Genomic DNA, 24,120 nt, shown 5'->3' with positions numbered 1-24,120 from the left:
CACCATGGCACATATATACCTATGTAACAAACCTGCACGTTCTGTATATGTATACCAGAACTTAAAGTAAAATTAAATTAAATTTAAAAATTAAAGGTTCTAAAAAACACTTGGAAATCATTTAAAAAAACTGTGGTATATCCATATAATGGAATACTACTCAGTAATAAAACAGAATGAACTGATGCACACAATGATATGGATGAATCTCAAAAACATCATGCTAGCCATAAAAAATAGAGCATGTCCTTTACAGGAGCATGGATGGAACTGGAGGCTATTATCCTTAGCAAGATAATACAGGAACAGAAAACCAAATACCGCCTCTTCACACACGTGGCAGCTAAATAATGAGAACTCATGGACACATAGAGGGAAACAACACACACTGAGGCCTACTGGAGGATGGAGGATGGGAGGAAGGAGAGGATCAGAAAAAATAACTGATGGGTACGAGGCTTAATATAAGGGTGATGAAATAAGCTGTGCAACAAACCCCCATGACACGAGTTTACCTATAAAACAAACCTGCACAAGTCCCCCTGAACTTAAAATAAAAGTTAAGTTTAATAAAGAATATGTATTAACAATTAAACTAAATAAATAACAATATGCAAAACCCGAAGTGTATATCTTAATTTCATTAATCTTGGCCCAGAAATTTTTGTTAATAATTTTATATCTCTCCTCTTGCTATCTTCTTATGCTTTTTTAATTTACAAAAGATGATAAACAGTTAAAGTAATTGTATTAAAAACATCATGCTAAATATAATTTTACACGAAAGAATATATACTGCTTGATTCCATGTAAATGAAGTCTAAAATAGAAAAAACTAATTCATAAAGAAAACAATCAGAAGAGGTTTTGGAGAGTGGGGATTAACTGGGAAGAGACATGAGAAAGCTTTCTGGAGTTATTCTGTATTTTGATAGGGGTTAGGGTCATATAGGTGTATGGAGTAAGGATTCAATAAATGATACTGGGATAATCTGTTATTCTTATAAAAGACAGAAATAGATGCCAATACAAACATTAATTCCTAATAGATTAAATACCTAAATATGAAAAATGAATCTTTTAACTTTTAGAAGAGAATATATTTATAACTTTGGAGCAAGGAAGGCATTCTTAATAATAATGTAAAAAGGAGAAACCAGAAAGAAAAAAAATTATAAAAGTCACCATAAATACAGCGAAAATATAAGCCCCAGTTTGGTAGAAGATATTTGCAGCTCACATATCTAACAAAGGATTGGTACCCAGAATATATATAAAGAACTCCTAAACCAACCAACCAGTCAAATAGAAAAATGGGCGCAGGCTATAAATACAGAACTCTAAGAAGAGGAAGGTCAAATGGCCAAAAAACATTTTAAAAGATTCCCAAGACAATAGTCTTGAAGACAATGAAAGTTAAAAAGAATAAGGAGAGAGCATTTTGCACTCATCAGATTGGAAAAATCAGTCCCTGATAACACCAAGGGTTGTGAGGATTTCAAGGAAGGGAGAACACAGTACTGGTGGTAGGGTAAATTGGACCAATCACTTTGGAAAACAGTCTGGCATTGCCTATTAAAACTGAAGATGCTCCTACCCCATCACCAATAATTTCTCTTCCAGATATCTACACTAGAGAAACTGTCACACATGTGCATGAAAACAGAGAAATGAGAATGTTCACTGCACCAATGTTTGAAATAGTGAAAAATGAAAACCATCTGTTGCAGCATTTGACACAACCAATCACTCCCTCTTTCTGGAAACATTTTCCCCATTTAACTCTAGATAGCCCACCTCCTGTCCTTCCTCTTACCTCACTAGCTGCTCCTCTTAATTGCTGGATTCTCCTCCTCTTCCTGGTCTTTACATTTTGGAGTGTCCTGGCAGTCATTCTACATCTGTTCCCTAGTTGATCTCATAAATAATCTTGGCTTTAAATACCATCACCAGTCACCAGCCTGGACTCCCTTCCTGACCTTGACTAGGATATCCAACTGCTTATTTGACATAACCAATTGGATATCAAATTGATAGTGCAATGTGTTAACACGTCCAGAGCCAAAGCCTTAATTTCCCTCCAAAGCCCAGTCCTCCCCAGGGCTTTCCCATCTTAGTACATGGCATCGCCATTCACCCAGCTGCTCAGGATAACCTGAATCCTCTCTTTTGCACACATTCTTGCTATATTTCTCTCCTTTGAATTCTCCATTGCATCCTGATCCAGGCCATGATCACTTCTTATCTGGACTGCTATGATTGTCTTCTTTCTATCTCCCAATTTCTACTCTAGCCCTCCTACAGTCTTCCCTCCTCCAGCAAACAGAGTGATCTCAGAAACATGTATGTACTCTGAGGCCAGAGTAGACCTATGACTTCCTACATTTCTTACAAAACCCAAACTCCTCTGACCACTGATAACTCTCTGAGTTCATCTTCTATATAACTCCCTACCCAGGGTCACTATGCTCCAACCACACTGGCTTTCTTGCTGTTTCTTGAATGCGTCAAGATTATTGCTCCCTCAGGGTCTTTGCATTGGATATTCCTTTTGCCACAGGTATGGGTAAATGTGACTGACTCCATAGTATCCTTCCGGATGACCTGGAAGAATCCTCACTGTGTGTCTCATACAAACTGGGAGGTCCCAATGGAAATAGGATTTGGAGCACCCCGCAATGTTCCAAATTGTTGTGTCGAGAATACTTCTTGACTTAAAGAAACGTACCATTGCATACTACCATGTCCTAGAGAGCACATGATGGCGCCAGAGGATGAATCTAAAGACCAGATCAACTTCTGGCAGGGCCTCTGTGAAGGAGATGAAGATTCATAGTGTACTTCTGAAAAAAAGCTTTCCTTTCAGAAGGGCAGATCTAAGAATAGGGAAGCATGGTCAGGAAGTGGAATATGCCCCTGAGGGTACAAGGCCAGGAATCAGGGTATCTCCCTACTTGAAAGGTATATTAATCTGCTAAAGCTGCCATAACAAAATACCACAGACTGAGCAGCTTCAACACAGAAATATATTTTCTCACAGTTCTGAAGGCCAGAAATTTGAGATCCAGGTGTCAACAGGGTTTTGTCTGAGGCCTCTCTCCTTGGTTTGTAGATGGCCATATTCTCCCTGTGTGCTCATGTGGTCTTCCCTCTGTGCCTGTCTGTGTTCTCACCTCTTCTTCTTCTTCTATGGACACTAGTCATACTGAATTAGGACCCCTCAATAATGACCTCATTTTACCTTAATAGCCTCTGTAAAGGCCCTATCTCCAAATACAGTCACATTCTCAGATACTGAGGGTTACGGCTTCAATATATGAATTTTGAAGGGACAAAATTCAGCCCATAACGAAAGAGTTAATGTATTTTTCTTTGAAGCACAAGGACAGATACTTGAAATATTTATGTTCTTATTTTTCTTCTTTACCCCTGAGCCTTCAGAAAAGTGTAATTAGCATTGGTATTGTTGAAAAAGAACTGTGGGCTGGGCGCGGTGGTTCACGCCTGTAATCCCAGCATCTTGGAAGGCTGAGGTGGGCGGATCACCTGAGGTCAGGAGTTCGAGACCAGCCTGACTAACATGATGAAACCTCATCTCTACTAAAAATACAATTAATTAGCCAGGTGTAGTGGTGCACGCCTGTAATCCCAGCCATGCAGGAGGCTGAGGCAGGAGAATCGCTTGAACTCAGGAGGCAGAGGTTGCAGTGAGCCAAGATCATGTCACTGCACTTCAGACTCAGTGACAGAGTGAGATTCTGTCTCAAAAAAAAAGAAGGAAAGAAAAGCAAAAAAAGTGTGATTTTTACCACATTCACCCTTTTGCTGACTCTGAGTAGCGGAAAAGTAGCAGATTATAAAGGAGACCATGTTGAAGAGCCAGTGCTTGGACCAGCGCAGTTGGACAAAGAGATCCTCTCTTGGAAGAGCTGACAGCCATAGTAGGCAGAGGCAGGACTGCCAGAGCAGCACACTCAACCACATAACCCAAGCCCCCTCCCCACTATGTGCCACAGCAAGGAAATGAGAAAGGAAGGGGTTCAAGTGATCCAGATTCATGTATTTGTTTTGTCAAAAATACTTATTGAACACCTGTCATGTGTAACACAGTGTACTCGGTTATCGGGATATTTAAGAAACAAAACAGACAAGGTCCCTGCCCTACATTGCAGTAGAAGGGAGAGACAATGATGAAATTAATATATAGTATAATTGTAAGTCATCAAATGCCAATGTAAAAAAAACAAATAAAGGGGAAATAGAGTAAGGAAGGGGTAATATTTAAAACAGAATGGTGAGAGGAAGCTTCTCTGAGGAGGTGACTTTGAGAGAAATCTGAATGAAGTGAGGGAGGGAGCCATGTAAGGGTCATAGGAAAGCATCCTAGCACATGGAGAGAGAGAGAGAGAGAAAGCCAAAAGATCGCTATTCATTCTTAGAGTAAATATATTGGGTTATGTGTCAGATACAGGAATGTGACTCTCAGACCCTCCCTCTAGAAAGAACTTGCTATCCAACTATGAGGAGTATGGTTAAGTGGCAGCTTCCACCTATTAGCTTTGTCAGGGTTCACTCAGCTTTCAAGCTGAGGTCATATCTTTCTCAAGGTATGACAGTCATTGTGCCTGGCCAATGACTGAGTAAGGAGGTGATATCTGAGGACACACTCTTCTTGGGGCAGCTTCCAGAAACAGATTGAGCAAAGCAGTGCTAAAAGGGCTTGGCCATCTCCACATAATGCAGGACTCCTTGAGTGTGCGATCTCTGCCCCAGAGTTCCCCCCTGAACTGGCAGAGGTCTCGTCACAATCTGATGGCTCCCCCTGCCCCGTTCTGTTTCCTCTCTTTTCCTGGCACAGCTGCTACTCCTCAATGGAACCTCTTGACTCCTACCTCTGTCTCAGCATCTGCTTCCTGGAGAAAGCAAATTGCAACAGTTTTAGAGAAGAAAATATTTCCCCCAAGTTCAAAATAATCTACCAGAGCAGGATGTTAAATGGAAATGTCTTCCAAGACCATAAGGTGATAGATATCACACTCAAAGTGAATTGTGAGATTTCAAGATAGATTCTGAAAACCAATTAGATGACTCACCTTCATTGAGTGAGTGCATAAAACAGTTTGGTTGTTGGAGACTAAGAGAAGAAGTAATTTATACAGAATTATTCTAGAGATAACTGTGTTCTGCATAGCCCCTCCCCGAACTTTGCCCCCAAAAGAGACGGTAAGGTTTCCTGTTTCTCACGTCAAGCCTATGAAAGGCTTTTAATATGTCCACTTGGAGTATGTTCCCTGGAACCCGGGGGAGAAAACAATGGTCCAGTGTCCAATTCATTCCAAAGAATTTTCATAGGAGAGAAATTTGCTAGCTGGAAGAGCTTGCTGTGTTGGGGTAGTCCACACTCCCAGAGTTTGTGGGAACAGAGGATGGTGTTGGAGATACAATTGACCTGGAATCATTTAAATCCTGTCCAAGAGGATCCCCAAGACAGGGAATAAAACCTCCTCAGGGAGAATCTGAGCTGACTGGATTGGGAGTGGAGGAGAACACAGGAACTTAGGAAAATGTATTGCCCGCTTATTAAATGTTCTCATAGGGCCTCTGAAGACCCCTATTCCCCCACCCCACTGCACCCAGAAGGAGTCTGCTTAAAACTCACCAGCTGAGTTTGGAGAATTTTGGTTAAAAGTTCCAATAATTTCCAGAGGGACAAGACAGAAGGGATTTTTACTTGCTTTTCTCATTTGCTGCCAATCCCACACTCTGTTTTAGTTGGTATGCTTTTCATTAGGTTCTCACCAGCATAAAACATTTGCATTTAATCCACTTCTTAGAAAAAAACACACTTTCAAAGGACTATTGGAGGTTGTCTGGGACTCATCCTGTTTTATAAACGCCTTTAAAAGGTAGGTAGAGGAGTCAGAGAGACAAAAAACACAGACCATCTCCAGGTGCCATTGAAATCACTGCTGTTTATCCTCCAAAGCCTCATCGGTCAAGTCAATGAGTCTCTAGACAATTCTAAATCTGAAAAATTACTACTCCTTGATGAAATCTACCTGCATTTTAATTCTGCAGGTGTGTGAAGTGTATCTTATTTCTTCCTAAAGACACATATTCCCCTCTCATTGACCACAGTTGCTTTGGGGAAAACTTTAAGAGCCTGTTCATTCCTGGCCCCCAAAGTACTTCCTTTTCAAAGAACCATTTGGTTCTTCTTCTTCATCCTGCATTGATTTAATGTGAGCCAAGGATGTCTGAACTTGGGCTTGTTACCAATGGGATCTGATGTTTTACGTCAAGAACTAATGGCTGCCTTGAGAAATGCTGCATTTCCTTCTCTCACACAGTAGAATCTTTGCCAAGTTCATGGACCATGACTAATGGAAATGCTATAAGGTGTAAAAGTTTTTCCAATTACAATATTGGTCAAATTTACAGGTGATAATAGGCCATATTGGGAATGTGTACTTGTGACCATTTGCCAGGAGACCCTCACGTTGTTTGTGTATCTCATAGTTTGAGCCTGTGAGGAGCTGGCTGAGATGGCCTAATTCACTCAACTCTTCCTCTTCCAACAAAGGGTCAAAGCACAGAAACCAGCTTTGCTCCTCCACAACAAAAAGGTGCCTCCCTCGACTACTTCGCAAGCAAGGAAAGGAAACTGCAGTTTAAAAAATGCTTTGGGAATGAAAAGACTTCTAAAGAAAGCACTGAGGGTGTTCATCTGAGTCTGACAACCTGCCACGAAGGACCACATTTCAACCATCCTTGGCAACTCTGCAGGGAGTGTGCCTGTTGGCTCTCATCTATGGCCAGCAAAGAGCCTTGCAGATAGAAGGGATTAATTGATCGATCTCACGTAGACCACAGAAGCCTTTTCTAAGGGAAGACACTTATGAAACATAACTAAAAAGAAGCCAGAAGAGCCGTCCCCAGTATTCAGATCTCAGGGGCTATTGACATTTATTTTACTGGTTCAAACACAACCTCTGTAGCTCATCTGATTGCACATTTTGCCTGGTTCAAGTCAACTGGTTTTGATCACAAGGTAAGAAGAATAAGTGAGTATAACTGGATTGACACATACCCTCAACCATTCCTGGAAAACTAAGCAAAAACATTCTCTATGATAGCATCAATAATATTATGCCCCTATGGGAAAGATGGCATAACCCAAGCCTCAATTCCTTATTCAGGGCTTTTTCTATTACAAGATGAAATCAGGCAACCTAAAATGTTCACAGGAAGACTGTTGTCTTAGTCCATTGTGCTGCTATAACAAAATACTCAAGACTGGGTAATTTATAAACAACAGAAATGTATTATAGTTCTTGAGGCTGAGAAGTCCACTATGAAGGGGCTGGCAGGTACAGTGTCTTGTGAGGGCTGCTGTCTGCTTCAAGATGGTACCCTACTGCTGCATCCTATGGAGGGGATGAATGCTGTGTCCTCACATGACCGAAGTACAGAAGAGAGAAAATCCAATCCCTTGAGCCCTTTTATAAGAGTCCTAATCCCATCCATGAGGGCAAAGCCCTCCTGATAACATAATCACCTCTTAAAGTCCCTGCCTCTTAATAAATACTGTCATACTGGGCATTAAGTTTTGGCATATGAGTTTTGGAGGACATATTCAGACCGTGAGAACTGGTCAGGTAAAGACCACATTAACATTTGTAAGGGGTGAGGTGGTATGAGGAATACTAGCCTGTGGGAGTTTCTGCTAGAAAGTGTTCCTTGTTCAAAAAATTGTGGAAAATACTGCATACTACTCCCCTTCTTGGAATTTGGTAGAACATTTTGACATTCCAAGGATTCTAAAAAGCTCATCAGTTACACACAATAACAAAAATCATACTTATGCAACCATGAAAGGCTTTATTGTAAGACCTATGCACATTCTTACAGATTTGTTTTTCCATAGAACACACTTTAAGAAATACTGAAACTCCTCTACATGTATCTTCCCACTAAAGAGCGCAGATCTAGATGCTGAGTCAATCTGGAGGGCAATACTCCCAAAAGAGCAAGGTCGCTCCAGGCCCACTCATATGAGCCTGGTGTTGACACCAGCCATGAGGAGAGTAATGAAAGTTCTTCCCTGGGAAGAGTCAGCCTGATGTCGTGCAGTGCTCACTAGGTCCAGATCAGGAATTTCACAAGAAGCCCAAAGCCCTAAAAACATTAAAAGTTCCACCATATATATATATATATATATATATACACACACACACATATACATATATATACTCATATACTCACATACATACACACATACATATATATATAAAATAATTCCAAATAAATTCAACTCTAATTTGTAAAATAAGCAAGCTTAACAGAATTCTGAATGGTTCCATAATGACAGCTTCAACATTTAAATATCAAATTATTTTCAAAACATTAATACACCTGCTTTGCTGGTGCCCTAAGCACATGTTTAGTCTGTGTTGGGTTACTAATATTGCCATTATTTCTATCCCAGCATCTGCTATTCATTGACCCCAAGCTTATCAATTCACTTTTTTTGGCCTCAGTTAAAATGGCATAGATTAAACTAGGCTAGAAAATTATTGATATGATTTCCAGCTCTAAAGTTCTGTGATTCCTCCTGTTGCATTAACTAGTCCTTGGTATTCAACATGACATTGGAGGACTTCCCAGGAGCCAACTGTAGTACACACTGTCGGCTTCTCACCTAAGTAGGCACTGTGGATGCCCACCCACATACCCCTGGAACTTCCTTCATTCCCATACTTTCCACCCAACTGATGGCTTCCAACTTCAGACACTGCAACACTTTGTCTGAAGTCTTCTTCTGACCGTCAGAGCTCATTCAGCCTAGGTGGAGCAGCCTGGAACTGCCCCAGAGTTCATATTCTTTAGTACTGCCCTCAACCAATGACTGGTGAGAGTTGGTCTTTAAATACCCCAGCGCTTTACCCCTCAGTCAGGATAACTCTGAGGTGTGTGCTACACACTGTCTCCAAAAATTCCCCAGAAGGATAGAACCCTAGTTGTCTGCAGTGGTAGTTGGCTGGATAATGCATCTTTATTGGTTTCTTTTACTACCCTATCTCAGCTGTCCTCTCCCCTACCAGTATTTCTGGGATCATTGCCCAAATAATCTACTTGCACTCAAATTCTTGTTTCAGATTTTGTTTCTAGGGAACCCAAACCAACATACTAGCCAGTATTCATTCCTCCACCTGACCCTCCTCACTTTCTTCCTCTGTATCCACACCTTGTTCTGGTTTAGCTACCCACTCTGCAAAAAATATATAATTATATCCCTAACTCTAAGGACAGAGCCAAGCCAACCACACTAATCTTAGTCCTCTTCCCAGTGATTGGGTAGGATTTGATCCAATTCTAGCCAATGAAACCTGAAGGAAGAATTCTGGGAAATAGTTCCTTGCTCCAAAATAAGAAACACAAAGACAGAGACACCCCCTATTCTTCCACTGGAAGTTGACATGTCTCAATATAATGCCCAGAACTGCAGCTACTAACTTGTGCCTAGGGAAGCCATCTCAGAGGAAAAAGTGACTCATTGTGTTAGGCCATTCTTGCATTGCCATAAGGAAATAACTGAGAGTGGGTAGTTTATAAGAAACGTGGTTTAAATGGCTCATGGTTCTGCGGGCTGTACAGGAAGCGTAACACCTGCATCTGCTTCTGGGGAGGCCTCAGAAAGCTTACAATCATGGTGGAAGGCAAAGGAGGGGCAAGTGTCCCACATGGTAGAAACAGGAACAAGAGGCGGTCAGCGGGTAGGGGTATCACACCACTTTTAAATGACCAGATCTTGTGAAAACTCACTCACTATCAGGAGGACAGCACCAAGTGATGACGGATCCACTCCCATGACCCAGTCACCTCCCAGCAGTTCCCACCTCTAACACTGGGGATTACAATTCAACATGAGATTTGAGTGGGACAAATATTCAGGGCAGAATTATTAAGATAGCCATTTATCTTGCTACTCAAGAGTTATGGACAATGTGAGAAGGTTTCCAACAACCTAACGTACATATCTATGTTTGTCTTCCTGCCCAAGACACTCACCACTGGGGATGCTGTAGATACAAGCTGGTCTCCTGGCATCAGGAGAGGTGGCAGGGGTTGAGGAATCTTATGTGAGCTAACTTACTGGAAAGAAAGTAGAGATTTTTTTGCAGGATGGAAGAAAAATATCCAAAAGTAAAGCCAGAATCAGGGAGTAGAGAGCAATTAAAACCAAGGTCGTGAGGGTTGAATGGAAAAAAATAATCCACAGTTAAAAAGAAGAAGGAGAAATAGTACCAAGAAGCCAGATCTCTGGCTGCCTCTGAAGGGTGAGACTGGACATTTGAAGTTTCTGACAAACAGCAATACAGAAGTCTTTGTAGGCACCAGTAGCTCATACAGTGATCTCTGCTAGGTAGAGTAGAGAGGCCACAGGTCAGCCTTATGTGGCCAATTCAGAAGTATGCTGTCTTCTTGGATGTGTTGCCAGAATATGTGGAAAGCCTTCTGAGAGCCCAATGTCACTTCTGCACATCTGGGAATTCAAATTCCACCAGAACCCCTTGGAGTAGATAGTGCTGGCAGAGAGAAAGTTGAATCCTATTGGATTGCCATCTTTTACATCAAGGAGAATAATTTTCAAATATTAAAGAGTAGGACCAATATTGTTGGGAAAGAATTAAAGCCCAAGCAATCTGAGAGAGCTATATGAGACCTCTGCCTTGGGATTCCATGCTTAACAAATTATTTTTGAGTCCCTGAAAAAACTTAGACATTTGATCCCGAGACCAATGTCAGGAGAGCATAAAAGAATAATGCTTGTGTTTGTTGGGTCTTCCAGGAAGCAGACACTGTGATGCAGTTAAAAGTGCAAGAGGTTTATTGGTAGGAGATGCTTATGAAAGATAAAGGGGAAGGAAGCAGTCTGGGGCAGGGACAGCGTCAAACCACATGCAGATCTGACAAAGCCTCAGCCAACCCAGGCAGCTCAGAAGCAAAGATTACCCATTAAAGGAATCCCATGTTGGGGAGAGATGGCCAAACCTTAACACCACCATCATGCCCAGTCATTGGCTGGGAAATGCCCAGGAAGAGTGTGTTCTCAGCTCAAAAGCCAAGATGGATTCTGAAGTGCTAACAGTTGGAGACCATCAGCTAACCGTACTTCTCATGGTTGACCTGCGGTTCTTTCTTGACCTACATAGAGTGCACCTCCATGACTGCCACAATGTGGAATAAGGGAGGTGCCAGGAGTCTGAAGATGTTCAGACATACTGTGGATTTTTTCAAGTGGCCTCTAGAAAGTCTAAACTGGATTATTGAATGGACTGCTTGTGAGCTCTTACAACAGGCACTGAAGATCACCAGGGACCAGGAAGGGTTCAGCAAGAAAATGCCATGATGGCTCATCTCATTTCCTGTTTTTAGCATTACCAATTGGCACACCAAAAAAAGGCAGATGATACAGTATAATTGGATTTCAGTAAGATATTTATCAAAATCGTTATCATCAAGATGAAAACATTGGAGCCGGGTAACAGTTAATTAATTGGGAAAACTTTTATATTCTTGGGTAATCATATTTATGAAGACTAATTAATAAGATCTATATTAGTAGCTAAAGTCTTCTCCCCCTACAAGCTCCTCTTCCTCATTTTAGCTTCAGGCAATGGTACTATATTTTCCTAGACTTCTAGATTTGAAAGCTCTAAGGTTCATGGATTCTTGTTTCTCCTTTATTCCCTTTGTTGACTTGAGTCAGGCATAGTAGGCTTCTTATTAACTTCTCATGTTCATTCCTTCACTTTTATTCCCACTGCCATGTCTCTGGCCCTAGGCACCATTCTTCCAAACTGACCCCATGCATGGTCTGTCAACTGCTCTTAATACATTAGTCTATCCCACACTCTGTTCACATTGGTCTTCTCTGCCTCTCCAAATAATCAGCATGCTAGCCAATGGCCCCACAATGGGGCCCTCCATTTATGCACCCCGACCACCACTTGCCCAGATGCTCCACCCCTGGGATCAGACAAATCAAACTGCTGCCCTCACTGTGCCTCTTCCTGGCTGTTGGCTGCACTGCAGATTTCCTCCATGCTGAGACACATATTTTTAGAATCTTCCAATGTTTCTGAAATCAGGAAGTACTTTGTGATCAAGGCCAGAAGAAAACTGTTAGTCTCAGGACTGAAGAAGAAGTTATAAAAGGGTCCTTGCTATCTGTGACTATAAAAATTTTGTAATGTTTGGAAAGAATCAGTTCATCTAATTGCCGTTAAAGCTGTATATTAACTTTGGATCCTTAATTTTTACTTAAAATGAGGCAGCATATGCTAGAAACTGCTCTGGATGCTTGAAGCAAAGCAGACATAAATCCTTGCCCTGGTGGAGTATATATCATGAAGAACCGTTGCCAGGTTCTGAAAAATCTATCTGTCACAGGATCTGGTTGACTGTTAAGAGAAACTCTTTAACTTCTAGTGACAAGTAATTCAATAAGGGGGAAAAAATGAAACTCTGGTTCCAACCTTATAGACATGCAGATAAAACCTGTTATACTTTGTGTGGCAGAAAAGCATTTGGAGACAATAACCTGTGCATTAGTTACTTCTGTACTTCTTCTTTCTGCCACCCCATACCCCACCACCAATTCAAGCAAAGAGTTGTTCCCTTTCTCACTTCCTCCAGGGAAGAATGTGGCAAGTCAGAAAACAGCTATAACCTTAGAGAGAGGGGATCTAGGCCCTATGTCTTGGCCATAAGAGGAACACAGGGGGAAGGAAGTGGCAGGACCCTCCAGAAAAGAAAAGGAAAGCCAAAGCCCGTGTCCCAAGTGGAGCTCAAAGGGATTTAGGAGTAACTTGAAACTGGACATGACAGGGCACGTGGAAGGGGCACAGTAGGGTTTCCTCCCTGAGCACCTTTATGCAGCAAGGACTCAGATATCAAACAGCCCTACCCAGTGGCTGCACCTTGAGTAAATCCCCCCAGAACCTCAATAAAATTCCTTCAGAGAAGGAACTCAAGAAAAAGCCATGCTAGTATTGCAGACCAATCCAAAATAGGAGGCTTAAAATGGAAATTAAGTTATAAACTGTAAAGTTATATGTCTTACACATCTGAACTTGTACACTGAAAATCTGCTATATTTGCCATGTCATGAAATTAAAGTCGTCAAAGAGGTCAAGAATCATGATTATGGCAGCAGCAGGCCATCTGGAGTGGCTTCTGCCATCACGCCGGCTGCAGCAGGAAGGCCCTTCCAGGGCCACATGCTCCATGGAGCTGGTGGGAGCTAGGGACAACCTGCCCCTTCCAAGTTGAGGTGGGAGCTCCCAGAGTGCCACTGCAGCCACCCAAACCACAGCTGTGGACCTGGGCATCCCTGTGCTCGTGGGCTGGGAGTGGGTGGAAGCCTGGCCCTCCCAGGCACAGCTGCAGCCACCCAAGTCACAGCTGAGAACCTGGGCCCCTGCTCCACTAAGGAGCCTTGCCCTCCTGCACAGAGTTGCAGCCACCCAAGTCGTGGCTGCAGATCTGTGCCTCCCACTCCACAGAGCAGGCAGGAGCCCTGCCCTACCAGGTGCAGTTACAGCTGCCCAAAGTCATGGCTGGGACCCAGGCCTCCCTGTGCTTTTGGGGTAGTGGGAGCAGGCAGGATCCCCACACTCCTGAGTGCAGCTGCAACCACCCAAGTCACGGGTGCAGATGTGGGCCTCCTGCTCCATGGAGCAGGCAGGAGCCCAGCCCTCCTGTGTGCAGCTACAGCCACCCAAGCCACAGCTGCAGAGCCAGGCATCTCTGCACTCTCGGGGACCCGGGGTGGCTCTCTCTGACCCCACAAGCTCAGAGGTGTCCACTCCCACTGCCTGGCCCCTTCCCGCTCCTGGCAGCCACTCTAATCTTGGTTGGAGTGATCCCAGGTGCTGTCACAGCCTGGCCAGGTGTGTGCAGGCTCAAGGCAGTGCTGACATGCCAGGTCCCTGCCACCTTGGCCCCTTCTGGACTTTGGGCACCAAAGAGCATGGGAGGGAAGCCAAGAGGGTGTTGAGGGCAGCTTGGTGCTGACCTGAAGGCACCCCTTGGCACAAACATCCTGGGTGCCATGAACGGCAGTGGAAGGCAGACAGGCTTCTGGGTGGAAGTGGGTGGGTCCCCAGTGAGGCCCCACCCTCAAGTCAGAGAGGGCCTGAAGGCTGCGGATTGGAGCTGCTAGTCCCATGGACAAAGTGGGAACTTGTGGAGCCTTTTTCAGGCCCCTCAGTGGCTGCCCATGAGCCAACTGGCACACATGCTTCCTCTCCTCTAAGGCCGCATAAAAGCCCCGGGCTCAGCCGGAGCTGAACAGATGATGGGGCAACCAGCTGCAGAGAGGAGCTACCCTCTGGCTGAGAGCTGGAACAGATGATGGGGTGACAAGCTGTAGAGAGGAGCTACCCTCTCTGCTAGGAGCTGAACACTCAATGGGACACCCTGGTTGCAGAAATGAGCTGCCCCTTGTGGGAGACTGAGCTGTTCTATCACTCAATAAAGCTCCACTTCATCTTGCTCACCCTTCACTTGTCTGCATACCTCATTCTTCACGGTCACAGGACAAGAACTCAGGACCTGCCAAATGATGAGGCTAAAAGAACTGTAACACAAACAGGGCTGAAACATGCCCCTTGCTTGACATGTTGCAGGTAAAGAGAAGGAGAGAAGAGCTGTGGCCCTTCGGGGAGCCCAGACCTGGGAGCTCCCCGAGCCAGGGCTGTGACTTCCTCTTTGGGGCCCTCCAGTTTCCAGTGTCTCCAAGCTTCCAGGCACCACCGCATTCCCTGGTGCCAGCCAGGGAAGCTGCTTGCAGTGCGCCTGGTCCACCCACACAGCCTTGCAGAGAGCTGGCACCCATGCCGGTATTTGGAGCTGCCCACCCTGCTGCAACAGCTGTTGTGTCTGACTGCACAGTGGCCAGACCCCATGCCCACTCACACACCCCTTGCCACTCCACCCCTGAATCACAGTCTCTTGTGGAGGCATGGGATCTATGCCAGTAGCATGAGCTGAGTGCAAGCTGCCAGGCTGAGTGGGCAGAACAAGCCCAGTGGGCCCAAGCAAAACTTGGGCAAAGGTGCCACTGCCACAGGTTTCCAGCCAGAAAAGTGACACCCCAAAGATCCTGTAACAATGAGAACATTATGGAAAGCAGCAAGTCACTTGGAATGTTTGAGGAGAAAAGCAATTCAGGAAAATATTAACAGTCTATGAAAAAAATTCAAAATTTGGTCATGATTCTAAAAGGGAAAGCAGTCTATTTAAAATCATATGAATAAATTTATGCTGTCACTTTTAAATGTATATTTGATACAGAATTTCTTATACTTTCTCCTTAAAAGCTTTTATTTAAATTAATGGTGCATCTTACAATTGGTAGCATTTTAGAACTGAGTAAAAATGCTGGTTTTCATCTTTTTCAGGACTTTCAGCTGTCAAAATCTTACCCATCAGCAACCAAAATGTTCAGCAATAAGGGATCTATTAAATAAATTGTGCTGCATCTATATAATGGAGTATAGTACTTATAAATGGACCTATAGAACAATGTTTAATGACATAAGAAAATGCTAAAGTTAACTAAATTTAAAAGAAAACGTGTGTGTGTTGTGTGTGTGTGTATGTGTAAACGTGCATGTGTGTAATCTACAGATCTGCCTCCAAGGTGTCTCCCAAGCTGTCTAACCTCAAAGATTGTTCGTTCATCTAATCGCCAAATGGCACACCTGAGGTCCCATCTCATACACTTCATACAGAAGGTCCACCAATGCTAGAGTGATCAACCATTCAGGTTTTCCTGGGATGCAAGATCTTCAAGGCTAAAACATGAGTAGTCCTGGGCAAATTGGGACAGTTATTCATCCTAGCTGGTGCCCTGTCCAATGTATCATATACTGAGTCAGTCCTTGCTGCTTTCCCTGAGCCCTTGGCTCCTCTGCTGCAGAGTCGAACTTCAGGGCCTAAAACAAAGCCTTAAAGTCATAGTAAGTACCAATACATATTTTATTACACCACATTGAACCTGGAGCACCATTTCCAGCACTTTGCCTGGGGCTCTGAACTTGGGCCTGTACCTTTTCAGTACTTTTGTTCTTTTTATCAATGACTCAAAAAAAAGACATGCCTGTGAGAGTCACAGATGCCAGAAATTGGAATTAACAGACTCAAAAGTCCAAAATATCTCCAACAGTTGAAACTAAAGCCAAACACAAGATATTATTAAACAGGGGAAAATATCAAGATCACAAGTTAAGGCTTTCTTAAAAAAAGTCAATAATACATGTATAGGCTAAGGACACCTGATGAAGCCATTCATATGGAAAATAACCTGGGATTTTAATTGCTGAAAGCTCATATGAAACAAGATGATCTGCAGCTGTCCAGAAAAGGAAATACAATCTTTCAATACATCAATAGAAATATAGTGCCTGAATTAGGAGTAAAATCCACATTTACTCCCTAAGATAGGAATCAATGAGTTATGTCTTTGGTTCTCATTATGCATCATAATCATCCAGAAGACTTGTTAAATCACAGATTGCTGGGCCCCACCAGTTTCTGATTCAGTAGATCGGGGTGAGGCCCAGGAATGTGTATTTCTAACAAGTTCTCAGATGAAAATAGCCCGGGGACCACACTTTGAGAACCACTAAGAATGTTGTCAGAAAAAACACCATACAATGGTGAATGTTCTAGAAGCCGTGACAGGAGGAAATTTTAAAAGATCTGTATATATTTATCTTGAATAAGAATTACATGGTAACTTCACACTCATATTTGAAGACTTTTGTGGCAAAACAAATGGGTTTTGTAGTGCTAGAGGCAAAATTAAAGCCAATGATTGGAAATTACAAAGAGGCAAAATTGAACTCAGTATAGGGACACACTTTCTGTTAAAACCACTCAAAAACAGAATAGGTTATGTAAAAAAATCAATTATAAACTTGTATTTATGGTGTAATCCCTTTTTTAAAAGGATATGTTGGCCTGGTATGGTGGTTCACACCTGTAACCTCAGCACTTTGGGAGGCTGAGGCAGAAGGATTGCTTGAAGCCAGGAGTCTGAAACCAGCCTGAGCAACATAAGGAGATCCCATCCCTACAAAAAAAAATTATTTTAATTAACCAGGTGTGATGATGTGTGCCTGTAGTCCTAGATACTCAGGAGGTTGAAGCAGAAGGATCACTTGAGCCTAGGAGTTTGAGGCTGCAGTGAGCCATGATCACACCACTACACTCCAGCCTGGGTGACAGAGAGAGACTCAACTCTTAAAAAAAAAAAAAGAAAAGGCTATATTTTTTAAAAATCTAGAATCATAATATATACCAGAAGTTCAGTGGTGGTTATCTTTTGGTGGTAATGGTAAGGCAGATTTTTTCTGTACTATCTGATTTTACTAAAATAAATATAGATTATTTATACAATAAAATACTGAGAGCAAAAAAATGAAACGGGCTGCCTTGCAGGATAGGTGGGTTTTTCCTGTCACCTGAAGTAATCAAACACAAGCTAGAAAAAAAGGCTTAGTAAATTGCTTAGAGATGTGATTCTCAAACTTTAGTGTGCATTTGAATTCCCTGGAGGGCTTGTTAAAAATACATAGTGCCGGTCCTAGCCCCAGAGTTTCTGATTCCGTGGGTCTCAAGTGAGACCCAAGGATTTGCATTTCTAACAAGTTTCAAGTGATGCTGATGCTGCTGAACCAGGGGTCACAATTTGAGTAGCTCTGGTGTGGTAGGTATATTTCTAAAATGGCTCCTAGTGATTCTCACCTCCTGGTATTCATGCCCTTATATAACCCTGTTCTCTTGTGTGTGAGTTGGACCTATTGACTTGCTTCTAGCAAATAAAATGCAACAAAAGTGATGGGATGTTGCTACTAAGATTGGGCTGTAAAAGACTGTGAGGGACTTCTGCTTGCAGAAAGATGAAGTAGAAGTACTTTAAAGATGAAGTAGAAGTACTTTTTCCTATTCTTTCTGCTAAGTACAACTAAAAATCCTGTACATTACAGTCAACCCTCAGTATCTACTAGGACCCCCACAGGTACCAAAATATGCAGATGCTAAAGTTCCCTAAATAAAATGTCATAGTATTTGCATGAAACCTACAGACATCCTGCAGTATGTCTTAAATTATCTCTAGATTATTTATAACACCTAATATAATGTAAATGCTATGTAAATGGTTATTATACTGTATTTTTATTTGTATTATTTTTTATTTTGTATTATTCTTAGTTTATTTCCTTTGTTTAATTTTTTAATTTTTTATTCCTCTTACTCATCCCTAATTTTTTTTCTAAATGTTTTTGATCTGAGGTTGGTTGAATCCAAGGATACAGAACTCATGGATATGGAGGGATGACTGTATATGTAAACCAAACATAAGAAGATACTGGAGGTTGATTAGTGGGTACAAATATACAGTTAAATAGAAGGAATTAGTTCTAACGTTCAATAGTAGAGTGGGGTGACTACAGTTAACAATATATTGCATATGTCAAAATAGTTAGAAGAAAGGACTTGAAGGCTAGGCATGGTGGCTCATGCCTATAATCCCATCCCTTTAGGAGGCTGAGGCAGGCAGATTGCTTGAGTCCAGGAGTTCAAGACCAGCCTGGGCAACATGGTGAGACCCCCATCTCTACAAAAATTAAAAAATTAGCCAGAAGTGGTGGAGCATGCCTATAGTCCCAGTTACTCAGGAGGCTGAGGTGAGAGGATCACATAAGCCCAGGAATTCGAGGCTGCAGTGAGCTATAATCACGCCATTGCACTTTAGCCTGGGCAATAGAGTGACACTCTGTCTCAAATTTTAAAAAGGGGGGACTTAAAATGGTCCCAACACATAAAAATGATAAATACTCAAGGCAATGGACACCCTGAATACCCTGATTTGATCATTGTAATAAAATATCACATGTTCCCCTTAAATATGTACAAATATGTATCAATAATTTTTTTTTAAAAAAAGGAAGACACTGAAAAGTGAAAATAGGACAGATGGGCTAGGGACCTTGGGATCCAAGGAATGACATGATTGTGAGTTCCTTGTTTTCTTTTTGTTTCATATATCCAAGACTTGGAGAGTCTTGAATAAGTGCTGGAGAAGCTGGCAATTTGGAAATGCCAATGGATGGAGATTTTTTTTAAACCACAACAAAGGCCATATCTCTCTTGCCAAAGGACTAGGAAAGGGGATAGCCTAGAACGACAGAAAAAACTGTGGCCTTACTCACACCAGCAAGGCCAAGAGGAGGGCCCAGATTTCCATTTTTGCCAGGCCATAACGAGGCACCCCAACCTCCCCGCAACCCCCCACCCACTGGGGTGGTGTCAGAGAGGTTACTGGGAAGCTAAGATCTTCTTTGCCCCAAAGGCAGTGCAAGGAATACCATTCTTCCCGCATCATTAGTGGAGTCCATGTAGGGAGCCTGGACTTCAGCCTCCACCCAGTGGTAATGGAGTGCTCACTCTATCTCCCTGCTAGGGTTGTATCAGAGTAGGCTTAGTGAAGAGTCAGAACTTACATTACTGCCCAGCAGTAACAAGATCACCATCCCCTTGCAGTGTCGGTGACCTCCACTGATACTGCAGGGGAATGGTAGAAAAGGATACCCTTCACTTGGAAAAAAGGAGAGGGAAGTGAGCACTGGACTTTGCCTTGGACCCCAACACTGGGTCTGCCTCAATAAAGCCCAGTGCTGGGCAGGCCCCAGTAGTCCCACACTCTATGCCAGTACCCACAGACTGAGCCACCAGCTCACTCCACCACCAAGCTAACACCAATGGCCCTGACACTTCAGGCCAACCCCAGAACTAGGCTGGTCCCCACAGCTCTAGTCATTAGGCCACCACTCATGGACTCAGCCTCCAAACTGGCCCTTGTTATACAGACTTCAGCCCTCCTGGCATAAAAACAGATACATAGATCAGTGGAACTCAATAGAGAGTCCTGAAATAAATTAACACATTTATGGTCAATTGATTTTTGACAAAGGTGCTAAGAGCACACAATCAAGAAAGGACAGTGTCTTCAATAAATGGCATTGAGGCAACAATGGTGTTGATATCCACATGCAGAAGAATGAGACTTAAATGTAAGACCCGAAACTATAAAACTACTGGAGGAAAACATTGGGAAAAACTCTATGACATTGGTCTGGTCAATATTTTTTTAATATGACCCCAAAAGCACAGGCAACGAGCACAAAAATAGACAAATGGGATTGCATCAAACTAAAAAGCCTCTGCACAGCAAAGTAAAGAGACAATCTATGGTATGGGAGAATATATTTGCAACCATACGTCTGATAAGGGGTAATATCCAAAATACATAAGGAACTCAAACAACAAGAGCAAGAAATCAAATAACTCAATTAACAAGTGGGCAAAGGACCTGAAAAAACATTTCTTAAAAGAAGGCATATGAGTAGCCAACAGGTATATGTTAAAATGTTCAACATCTCTAATCATTGGGGGAAATGTAAATTAAACTATGATGAAGATTTGGGGCAGAGCAAGATGGAGCAATAGAAGACTCCTCTAATCATCCCCCTCAAAAGGACTCCAATTTAACAAGTATCTACACAAAAAAGCACCTTTATAAGAACCAAAAATCAGATGAACACTCATAATACATGGTAGTAACTTCAAGCAAACACAACTTAGATCACAACATCCAAGTCCTTTTGGATATCTGGAAAGCCTTCAAAAGAAGAACAGGTACAGACAAGCCCAGACTGAGAAGACTACAATAAATACTTAAATTTTCACTGCCCAGACACCGAAGAACATCTACAAGCACCAACGCCATCCAGGAAAACACGACTTCAACAAACTAAATAAATAAAGCACCAGAGACCCATCCTGGAGAAAGAGAGATATGTGACCTTTCAGGCAGCGATTTCAAAATAGCTGTGTTGAGGAAACTCAAAGAAGTTCAAGAGAACACAGAAAAGGAAGTCAGAATTCTATCAGATAAATTCAACAAAAAGACTGAAATAATTTTTTAAAATCAAGCAGAAATTCTGGAGCTGAAAAATGCAATTGGCATTTTGAAGAATGCATCAGAGTCTCTCAACAGCACAAGTGATCTAGCAGAACAAAGAACTAGTGATCTTGAAGACAGGTTATTTGAAAATACACAGTCAGAGGAGACAACAGAAAAAAAAGATTTTTTTAAGCCTACAAATCTAGAAAATAGCCTCCAAAGGGCAAATCTAAGAGATATTGTCCTTAAAGAGAAAGTACAGAGAGAGATGGGGATAGAAAAATTATTCAAAGAGATAATAACGGAGAACTTCCCAAGCCTAGAGAAATATATCAATATTAAAATACCAAAAAAATTACAGAATACCAAGCAGATTTAGCACTAAAAAGACTACCTCAAGGCATTCAATAATCAATCTCCCAAAAGTCATGGATAAAGAAAGGATCCTAAAAGCAGTAAGAAAAAAAACAAATAACATTTAGTGCAACTCCAATACATCTTATGTAAACCATAAATATACACACCTACTATGTACCCAGAAAAAGTAAAAATTAAAATTAAAAAAAACCTATGATGAGATAATAGCTTGCACCTGTTAGAATGGCTATTATCAAAAAAACTAAAGATAACAAGTATTGGTGAGAATGTAGACAAAATGGAACCCTGGTACACTGCTGGTGGGAATGTAGATTGGAATGGCCATTTCAAAAACCATATAGTGATTCTTCAAAAATCTAAAAGGAGAATTACTGTTTGAGGCAGTAATCCCACTTCTGGGTATATGTGCAAAGGAAATGAAATCAATATGTCAAAAAGATATCTGCCCTCCCATGTGGCAATCTAATTGTCCATCAACGGATGCATGGATAAAGAAAAGTTAGTATATATACACAAGGAAATACTACATAGCCTTTAAAAAGAAGGAAATTCTGTCATTTGCATCAACATGGATGAAACTTGATGTCACTGCTAACTTAAATAAACCAGGCACAGAAAGACAAATACTACATTATCTCACTTATATGTGGAATCTAAAAAAGTTGAACTCATAAAAGCAGAGTAAAATGGTAGTTACCAGGGGTTGTGGGTGGTGGTGAGGGTATTGGAGAGATAAAGAATAAAAAATTTCAGTTAAATAAAAGGAATAAGTTCAAGGAATCTATTGCACAACACAGTAACTATTGTTAATAAAAACGTATTCTTGAAAATTGCTAAGAGAGATTTTAAGTGTTCTCACCACAAAAATGATAAGTATATGAGATAATGCATATAACAATTAGCTTTATTTAGCCATTTCACAATGTATACATATTTCAAAACATCATGTTTTAAGTGATAAATATGTATAATTTTGTCAATTTAAATAGTTAAATAGTTTTTTTAACTTTTATTTTAAGTTTAGGGGTACAAGTGCAGGTTTGTTACACAGGTAAGCTTGTGTCATGGAGCTTTGTTGTACAGATCATTTCGTCACTCAGGTATTAAGCCTAGTACCCATTAGATGTTTTTCCTGATCCTCTCCCTCCTCCCACACTCCACACTCTGAAAGGCACCAGTGTGTCTTGTTCCCCTCTTTGCATCCGTGTGTTCTCATCATCTAGCTCCCACTTATAAGTGAGAACATGTGGTATTTGGTTTTCTGTTCTTCTGTTAGTTTGCTAAGGAAAATGGCCTCTAGCTCCATCCATGTTCCTGCAAAGGACATGATCTCATTCTTTCTTATGGTTGCATAGTATTCTGTGGTGTACATATATATCACATTTTCTTTATCCGATCTATCATTGATGGACATTTAGGTTAATTCTATGTCTTTGCTATTGTGAATAGTGCTGCAACGAACATACACGTGCATGTGTCTTTATAACAGAATGATTTCTATTCCTCCCAGTAATGGAATTGCTGGGTCAAATCATATTTCTGTCTTTAGGTCTTTGAGGAATCATCACACTGTCCTCCCACAATGGCTGAACTAATTTACACTCCCACCAACAGTGTATAAACATTTCTTTTTTTCCACAATCTTGCCAGCATCTGGTTTTTTTTTTTTTTTTTTTTTTACTTCTTAATAGTAGCCATTCCTGACTGGTGTTAGATGGTATCTCATTGTGGTTTTGATTTGCATTTCTCTAGTAATCAATGATGTTAAGCTTTTTTTTCATATGCTTGTTGGCCACATGTGTCTGCTTTTGAAAAGTGTTCATGTCTTTTGCCCACTTTTTAATGGGGATCTTTTTTCTTGTAAATTTGTTTAAGTTCCTTATAGATGCTGAATATTAGACCTTTGTTGGATGCATAATTTGTAAAAATGTTCTCACATTCTATAGGTTGTCTGTTTATTCTGTTGATAGTTTCTTTTGCTGTGCAGAAGCTCTTAAGTTTAATTAGATCCCATTTGTCAATTTTTGCTTTTGTTGCAATTGCTTTCAGCATCTTCATCATGAAATCTTTGCCTGTGCCAGAATCCTGAATGGTATTGCCTAGGTTGTCTTCCAGAGTTTTTATACTTTTGGGTTTCACATTTAAGTCTTTAATCCATCTTAAGTTAATTTTTGTATATGGTATAAGGAAAGCGTCCAGTTTCAATCATATGGCTAGCCGGTTATCCCAGAACCATTTATTGAATAGGGGATCCTTTCCCCATTACTTGTTTTTATCAGGTTTGTTGAAGATCAGATTGTTGTAGGTGTGCAGTCTTATTTCTGGGTTCCCTATTCTATTCCATTAGTCTATATGTCTGTTCTTGTACCAATACCATGCTTTGGTTACTGCAGCCTTGTAGTACAGCTTGAAGTCGAATAGGGTGATGCCTCCAGCTTTGTTCTTTTTGCTTAGGATTGCCTTGGCTATTCAGGCTCTTTTTGCTTCCATATGAATTTTAAAATAATTTTTTCTAATTCTGTGAAGAATGTCAGTGGTAGTTTAGTGAGAATAGCATTGAATCTATAAATTGCTTTGGGCTGTATGGCCATTTTAATGATGTTGATTCTTCGTGTCCATGAGCATGGAATGTTTTTCCATTTACTCGTGTCCTCTCTGATTTCTTTAAGCAGTGTTTTGCAGTTCTCCTTGTAGAAATC

The sequence above is a fragment of the Pan paniscus genome, chromosome X (assembly GCF_029289425.2).
Source record: "Pan paniscus chromosome X, NHGRI_mPanPan1-v2.0_pri, whole genome shotgun sequence".
NCBI classification, from domain to species: Eukaryota; Metazoa; Chordata; class Mammalia; order Primates; family Hominidae; genus Pan; species Pan paniscus.
The sequence above is the reverse complement of the archived record's forward strand: the minus strand, read 5'-3'. Positions refer to the sequence as shown.